This window comes from Budorcas taxicolor, chromosome 3 (assembly GCF_023091745.1).
Source record: "Budorcas taxicolor isolate Tak-1 chromosome 3, Takin1.1, whole genome shotgun sequence".
NCBI classification, from domain to species: domain Eukaryota; kingdom Metazoa; phylum Chordata; class Mammalia; order Artiodactyla; family Bovidae; genus Budorcas; species Budorcas taxicolor.
The window spans coordinates 30738211-30746924 of record NC_068912.1 but is presented as its reverse complement, the minus strand read 5'-3'; the positions used below and the strand labels follow the sequence as shown (position 1 = coordinate 30746924).

The 8714-nt window shown below is 41.4% G+C and overlaps 1 long non-coding RNA gene across 2 annotated transcripts in view; it reads left to right on the top strand.

Annotated features, from left to right (window-relative positions):
- Positions 1 to 265: 265 nt before the first annotated feature.
- The window catches only part of LOC128045789 (uncharacterized), a 48693-nt gene continuing 40244 nt past the window's right edge, over positions 266 to 8714 (top strand). For both annotated transcript variants that reach the window (XR_008199157.1, XR_008199158.1), the window contains exons 1-2: positions 266 to 403; positions 3520 to 3597. This is a non-coding gene — a long non-coding RNA (uncharacterized LOC128045789). The remainder of the gene's footprint in view (positions 404 to 3519; positions 3598 to 8714) is intronic.

Here is an 8714-nt window from a genome sequence, read left to right as displayed (position 1 = left end):
AGTTAATGAACAGGCAGCATGCCAGGGAGAGATACATGAGCTTAGATCTCAGAGGGTTGTGTTCTCTGAAGCTGAAATCATAAACCAGAACATCTGATGTGTGTCTCATAACACAATGAAGGAGGGAGGCCTGCTGACGGAAATGTCACAGGCAGCTGCTTTTAGCACTTGGCTCTCACCAATGAAGCTCCTCTCTCCACCACTACACCCCACCCTCTTCCTGCATGAAAACCATTTAGGGCTCATTCTCATCCTGCATAGCAAGAAACAAGCTGCAAATTCATATCGGTTAAATCAGTCTAGTCTGTGGCTGGTTGATGTGCCTGGTGGGTTATAAGAGTGACTGGCTCAACCACTGTTTTGAATCAGGAAAGGGAGACAATTTTATGCCTTGCCCTGAAAGGTAAGGAACATAGCCTATAGTCCTAATTAACAGTGTCTTTCGAACATTGCTTAAATCGCTTTGTTCTCCTACCACTATATAATAAAGCTATATAATAAAGCATTTAATCCTGAGTGACTTCCTAGCAGGGTTGTGAAGACAAGGTATTCCCTCCATCTGGAATTCTTCCCTCATTTGTCTGACACCAAATCCTTTTTATCCTTTGAGTTTAAGTTGAAACCTCAATTTCTTGAGGAGAGCTTGCCTAATCCTACTTTCTTACTGCTCAAAAGGAAGAAGCCCCCCAGTTTATCACTCCGTAGCACCTGGTTCTTCCCTTTTTACAACCTGTGTCATGCTTAATGATAATAATTGTTCACTGTCTGTCTTCTCTATTAGATTTTAATTTCCATTAAAGTAGGAATCTTATCTGTCTTTTGAACCTGAATCTCCATGAAGCACTGTGCTTTGCGCATATTTGGTGCTTAATAAACATTTGTTGGATGAATGATGAATCGCTTCTTATAATCACTTTTAGGTTCCTTTGTGAAAATCAATGTTGAACTCTCTGCCTTCCTGACCAGGCAGGTGATACTAAGATTAGATGTTGAATCAGAGCCAAAAGGACTGTTATTTACTGTTCAGTTCCCCGTGCCCGACTACTGCTCGCCTTTTCATATCACCCCAATCTGAATTCGTATCATCAGGGCTAATTATTTTGCACTCTCTAAGCAATCATTTTTATGAAGATTGCAGTCTGTGTTCATTTATAAGTGAAACCAAGAAACCTACCTGGCCTTTAGTGTGGTTTCCTAATATTTTGGTAAATTTAAAGAATCATTAAGCTCCTATAGAAAAGATTTCATGTGATCTATTAATAATTGCTTTGAGAATGAGTTTGCCAACTTCAAATAAATCCTTACCCGATCACCTGCTTGTTGACTGTAGATGTTTTGGAAATATTAACCTGAAGTTGAGTATCTAATTCTATCTAGAAACTTTTCAGAGTAGATTCAGGGTTGAAACAAGGAAAACCAACATGATATGCCACTTACTAATTCACTGATTTATTAATTCAGTAATTATTCGTGAACAGTATAAGCCAGATACTATTCTAGATATTTGGGAGTATCGGTAAATAAAACATTCTTGTCCTCAAGGAAATAGTGATAGGACTATTGTAGAATAGACTGCAGTCACCAAATATTCCTTCGCTGCTCTGCTTTTCCCAGCCTTCCCTCAGCTAGGTTAGGGTCAGGTAATGGCTTCTGGCTCATATCCTGAAGGAAGTCTTGCGCCACTTTCAGGCTGAGGAAGTTATAAGCCAACGTGCCTCCTCTGACCCTCTCACCCCCTCACAGTGACCTCAGGAGTTACATGTTCCACATGTACAGCTGCAAGATGGTAGATCCTGAGTCATCTTGGTTAATTGAGCGAAGGTGTGGAATGGAACAATGCAATCTTCACTGCCTGCCAACCTGGGCTAGATGTAGGGCAAAGTGTGAGATATATAATTTTGCTCGTTAAGCCATTAAGAGTTCAGGGTTTGACTGCTAGGATAGCTAGCATTAACTACCCTGAGTGATACAACTTCTATTATTTATCCAACACCTTTTGTGTGCTAGTACACAGTTCTAGGCTGTAAGAGTGATATATCACTGTTACAGCCGTGACAATTACTTCCCTTGTCAAAAGGGAGACATTTTTAATGCTCATCCTGAACTATTACATTCATTCTCGTCAGGTCTGCTCTCTCTTTTTTTTTTTTTTTAATGCTAACTCTTAGACTAATAGAAGCCTTGAAATTTTAGAGGGAAAAAAAAGAGTGTTAGGCTTATTCTAGATGACTGAATTTGGAGTCCTTATCCTGATCTATAGCGGGCTAAGTAGATTATTTAATCTGCCTTGTTTTTCCCATCAATGAATCTTGATGTTAATATTTTGCTCCTAATATCACAAGGTTATTAAGATGACTTCAATGAGCTAACTGTATAAACTGTGGAGCATTTATACAAATACAGCATGGCCATCCTCATCAAATTTAAGACACCACCAATTGTAGAGCACATCATTATTTTATAAACTGCTAACAAAGAAAAGAATGCCACAAGTTAATCAATGGGGCAATGCTTTCTATTCATGCAGCCCTTATTAAAGACCTTATTAAGTTTCTTTGAGCATGTATTTTTATCGTATGTTACACTAGTGCATTTTTCATACTGTTCATGGAGATCTCATGGCAAGAACACTGGAGTGGTTTGCCATTCCCTCTTCCAGTGGGCCACATCTTGTCAGAACTCTCCACTATGACTTGTCTGTCTTGGAGTGCCCTGCACCACATGGCTCATAGCTTCACTGAGTTATGCAAGCCCCTTTGCCAGGACAAGGCATGAGAGTTGTACCATAAAGAAGGTTGAGTGCCAAAAAATTGATACTTTTGAATTGTGGTGCTAGCAAAGACCCTTGAAAGTAACTTGGACTGCATGATCAAGCCAATCAATCCTAAAGGAAATGAACCACAAATATTCATTGAAAAGACTGATGCTGAAGCTGGAACTCCAATACTTTGGCCATCTGATGTGAAGAGATGACTCATTGGAAAAGACCCTGATGCTGGGAAAGATTAAAGGCAGAAGGAGAAAGGGGGTGGCAGAGAATGGATGAGATGGTTAGATTGCATCACCGACTCAAGGGACATGAATATGAGCAAATTTCAGGAGACAGTGAAGGACAGGGAAGCCTGGCATGCTGCAGTCCTTGGGGGTCACAAATGGCTGGACGCAACTTAGGGACTGACAATAAGAAACACTAGCACATCAATAAAAGGGAAACTAATGGATGTTACAGTAGTTCAGTCTTCACATTCAGAGTCTGTCTTCTGCAGCATTCCTTAAGCAGGGTTCCACCATTTTTTTCTGTAATTTTCTTCCAAGCTCCTGATATCCAATCTACAAGTTTTGATGCTGGTACTTTCTTGATCTTACCAAAAGGTGTTAAGGGAAGGTTTTCAGACAACAATTAGGATTCATATTTCTTGTGTAAATGGTGCTTAAATGGTTTTGGTTTTGTTTTATTTATTTATTTATTTATTTTTACTAAAATGTCCGTGGATTTTATTTATCCTGTCCTGCCATCAGGAATAACAACCAAGTTTGTGGATGAGCGGACAATAGCAACTACATGCTGCCTCCTCCTCCTCTTCCTCCTGCTGAGAGGTAAAAAAAAACTGAAAAAGACCAATTGTCTCAATTTAAGAAATGTTAAAATGTGAAAATAGATGTACCTTGAAAGAGATAAAGGTTTTTTTACAAAGCTCTGCTACCCAGGAATTCACATCAGTCTTTGATCGCCATCCCATCGTTAACATTCCAGTACAGGCCATCACAATCTTAAATTTAGGACAATGCAATAAGAACAGTCTGGAGTGTAGGGGAAAGGGAACTGGCTTTGGTGTCTGAAGACCTGAGTCTGACTCTCAGCCCTGTGGTTTTTCAGATGAGCTCCTTTGGGGTTCAAGTCTCTATTCTTTGGGGGAACACCTAATTCAGAAGGTTTTGGGGGTTAATGTATGCAAAAATACTTTAACTGTAAAATATATATGCAGAGGAAAAAGAACTAATGGTTGTGGAGTGCCAGGAACAGTGCTGGTTGCTTTGCTTGCGTTATCTCGTTTGATCTGTGTAAATGCTAGTGTTAGTTGCTCAGTCGTGTCCGACTCTGCAATCCCATGGACTCTAGCCTTCCAGGCTCCTCTGTCCATGGAGTTCTCCAGGCAAGAATTCTGGAATGGGTTGCCATTTCCTTCTCCAGAAGGAATATAGTTTCTTGATAAATATCTTAGTATCTTGCTAAGGTATCTTGATCATCTTGCTATCTAATCCACTTAATGCTGTAAAAAGCCTTTTCCCTAAAATACTTCTTTTCTTGCCTCATGGCTTAAAGCAGAAATCATATATTCTAGTGTTTGGAACATGAACAAGTTGATGACTATGAGCCAGTCACAGAGCTGCAGCCTCTTACTTGCTCTTCTTGCCTTGCAACCAGAAACACTTGAAGTGAGAGACCCTTGAGCTACTGCCTTCTTAGTCACTCTGTCACCAAAGCTAGCCCCTGAGGACCATACAGAAAGTTTTAACTTATGGTTAAAGTCTAAAATGAATCTAAGACTCAGGGTGTTAATCCGAGCAAGAACTAGACAACGTGAACAGAACAGGTGTGCAGAAAGTTGGCATCCAAAAAAATCATAGAAAACAGAGACCCCATTGAAAAGAATATAGTTTTGGGGACTGTAATTCTATTCATGGGAGGGGAAATTACCAGCAAGAAATCTAGTTCTGGGGATTAGAGGTATAAGGCAGGAACCTCCTTAAAACTCAATTACCTTTGAGACTGAATCTTTGGTGACTAAGTTTTCTCATGCTCTTCTAGCAGGAAGAATCTGTGTTCTTGAGTGAAGCTTAAACTGCAAGTTAGGGTTATAGATTCAAGCTCAAAGGCTAGAGCATTAAGAAGTTAAGAGCTAAGCACATTGTTACACGAAGTATATGAAATGCTATCTCAAAATATAAATAGGTGTGAGTAAGGTGGAGTGGGGTGGGGTTTAAAGCAATAAACTTTATTATATTTCAAATGCCCACAGAATAGCTTTGTGAAGCCTCAGAGTAAAGACCCACAAAAATTGGGGGTCTTGAAGACTCATCTAAAGGATAGCATCTTAGGAAACATTTTCCAATAGCAGTGCTAAAATGTTTAATTTATAAAGTGAAAGTGAAGTCACTCAGTCATGTCTGACTATTTGTGACCCCATGGACTGTAGCCTACCAGACTTCTCCGTCCATGGGATTTTCCAGGCAAGAGTCCTGGAGTGGGTTGGCATTTCCTTCTCCAGTGTAAACATTGATTAGTTTATGTATATTCACACTGATTCTATGTTAAGATTTTAAGCTTGAAGGCAGTAATAACATCTTACTTTTTAAAATATTCTACGTGTGCAATACCTAGCATAATGCTATATAGTGCTAAGAAAACTTATAAATGTCACCCTTTTCCATTTGAATCTGGCAGAGATTATATCTTGCATGATCTCTATAAAAGTGAGAAACTGGATTACTTTTTGGCATTCAGCACATAATTTTCTGAGAATACAGCCACTCCAGAAAATCTATCTTATTTGCAGAACTATTGCAAAATCTGACGCTTCTCTTCACTTCACTGGTATGCCCTTGTAATTGCCAAATGTGGCTTTGCCTCATGGAAATTCTATGGATTGCCAGCCCTTGCAGCTGTTGACTCTTGAAGTCTAATTCTCCTATAACATTAAATCAAACAGCATTTCTTAGTGACCTAATAAGAACAAGCACTGAGCTAGTTTCCATCAAAGGCAAAGGTACACATTATCCCTGCCCTCAAGTAGTTTTTATAAAAACAAACATGAATATTTAAATAGTGTAAAGACAACTGATAGGAATAGGAAAAAGGATAGCAAAGGCAATGATACAGAAAAAAGTGAATTTACTGGAGGACAAAACATCTTTTTTACTTCCTTTATCTAGAAAGCCAGGATCCCAGTGTTAGAGCTGTCTATGTGCTATTTTTCTTCATGCCACTATTTTGAGGTGCACTTGTAGAAGACATATGATGTCCTTGTCCTATACATGGACCTTGGGCCCTTCCTGGACTTTAGGCTCTCATCTCTTGACCTGAGGTTATTTAATGGCACTCATAGAAATCCTGCTTTGGGAAATGTTCACCTCTTCTCTTTACTTCTAATTCTCTATATTAGACTTTATACTCTTGTTGATTTTGTTTTTAAGTTTTTTAGACCTGCGGACCTTGGGCTGGTATGTGCTCATGGGTGCTCATTCGTGTCTAACTCTTTGCAACCCCATGAACTGTAGCCTACCAGGCTCTTCTGTCTATGAGATTTTCCAGGAAGAAGACTGGAGTTGTTGCCATTTCCTCCCCCAGGGGATCTTCCCAACTTAGGGATCGGGATGTGTCTCCTGTGTCTCCTGTATTGGCAGGCAGTTTCTTTACTGCTGTGCCACCTGGGAAGCCCCTTGGGCTGGTACCAGGCCACAAAGATACTCATGTTGTCACAAGACTTACTTTCTTCCCCTAGGATGTTGGGCCAGAATATATATGATTTCTACTCATCCTTATCACTCTGCCTAGAATACAAATTTCCTGGAACAGTCTTTTCTGTGGGGATGAAGAGACTGTCAAAGGCAGTGTAGTAGCCACTGCCTCCTGTTCCTTCACCTCGTTTTCCCTATTCCCTCCTTACCCTCTCTCCCTTGGCGACTTGGTCTGTTTCCCTAAGAGAATGAATGTTCCAAGTCTTCAATCAATGCACTCTAAAAGGAGAGAGAGCCTAAGAGTATGAGTCAACTTTATTCTTGGTACTGAACGCTGTTTGTTCTCTTGTTAGTTGCCCTGAGGAACAGGGAAGTGCAGGTTCTATTTCTTGCATCTATTTTTCTTTTCCTTGCATAAAAGGGAGGTGAAGGGTAGTAACACATTTCATTAATTTAAAAGATCCATTTAAAAGAAAGTGATGAAATACTGAGCCCCTTTTATATACACATGCCCTGGGTGCATAGGGCATTATGAAATATTTACTTTATGGTGCTTAACATGTTACAATTGACTTTATTAACCTTAGTGATGCCTTCTTAGACAACCCCAGGAGATGAGCAGGCATCTGCCTGATGGCCTGATAGTTGAAAATGCTCTCCTTCAACTTTTCCAGATTTGGAGAATACAGCTGTTGTCTGCCGTTCTGTCCTCACCTTATATTTCAGTGATTTATAGATGTACCTAGGTTTCCATTGGGCTTCCCTGGTGGTTCATTGGTAAAGAATCCACCTGCCAATGCAGGAGATGCAGGTTCCCTGAGTTGGGAAGATCCCCTGGAAAGGGGAATGGCTACCTACCCTAGTGTTCTTGCCTGGGAAATCCCAAGGACAGAGGAGCCTGGTGGGCTACAGTCCACAGGGTCACAAACGAGTCAGACAGGACTCAGTGACTAAACAATAACAAAAAAGGCCTCCATTAGAATGTAACCCCCCTGAAAGAGAGAATCTTGTTTTCTCATTCACCTTTGTTTCCCTCCACATCATCAAGCTGCACATTCACATTGCACGTGCCAATACGTAACAGATGTTTCTGAGTCAATCAGTTAAGCAAGCCTTGCCAAAGTGGTCGCCTGTCACTACTGCCTGGCTTTGTGGAAATCTTGCAGCCCTGAATGCTGGTTCTCAAGAATGTTAAAAATAGCAACAATAATAATAGGTATTACCTGTGGCAACCAGGAGCAACAACTCCTGTGAGAACCAGTGATAATGAGAGAAAGGACAAGGAGTTATGTTGAGAGTACAGCCAATCAGACCCTGCCTCAAACAGAGCCAGGGGACAGCTCCGAGGAATTATGTCCAGAAGGGAGCTGCTGGATAACACCCACATTCATCACCAGTATCTATGACTTTCAGCACTCAGAAGACTGCCTCTGAGAAACGTTGCCCTATGTCTCACGCTGGGAGTGGGGAAGGGGAGCCTCTCTCTCTGGGCTCAACCTGGAAACTTGAGTAGTCCCCTGACACAAGGGTTGCTGAGAGACTGAGCAGATGCAATAGGAATGCCTGTGCTCTTCCCTGACTGCCTATTTTGGCCATCTCCCTGCTTTTAGTCTCCTCTGTGGAGGGTTCAGAGGCTTGAGCCAAGCCAAAGATACAGGAGAAAGATCTGGAATATACCTCAATGGGTAGGGCCAATTAAGACAGAGGGGAGTGTACAGAGAGGAATGTTCAGAAAACAAACTCCTTGCAAGAATCTGGAGTCATAAAGGGGCCAGGTCTTCTACTCAGTTAACCCCTGGACACTGGTGGGAGCTTCAGTTTAATGTATGATTGTCGGGGAAAGGTGCGTATGTGTGCTAAAGTGCTTCAGTCCTGTCCAACTCTTTGTCACCCTGTGGACTATAGCCCACCAGGCTCCTCTGTCCAATGGATTCTCCAGGCAAGAACACTGGAGTGGGTTGCCATTTCCTTCTCCGGGGATCTTCCTGATCCAGAGATTGAACCCATGTCTTCTGTGTCTCCTGCATTGACAGGGGAGTCCTTTACTAATGGCACCACCTGGGAAGCCCAAAGTTGGTATGATGAATCATGATATTTGCAGTGGGTGGACTGACAGTCTAGTCCCCTGGTTGGCCTTCAGTGGAAAGAATCAGTAGCAGTATCTTGACTTCCTGATTCACTCTGCCCCTCTCCCAGCACCATTTAGAGATCTCTCCAGGGAGAGGCTGTGGCTATTTTTGAGTCTATCCAGTGTC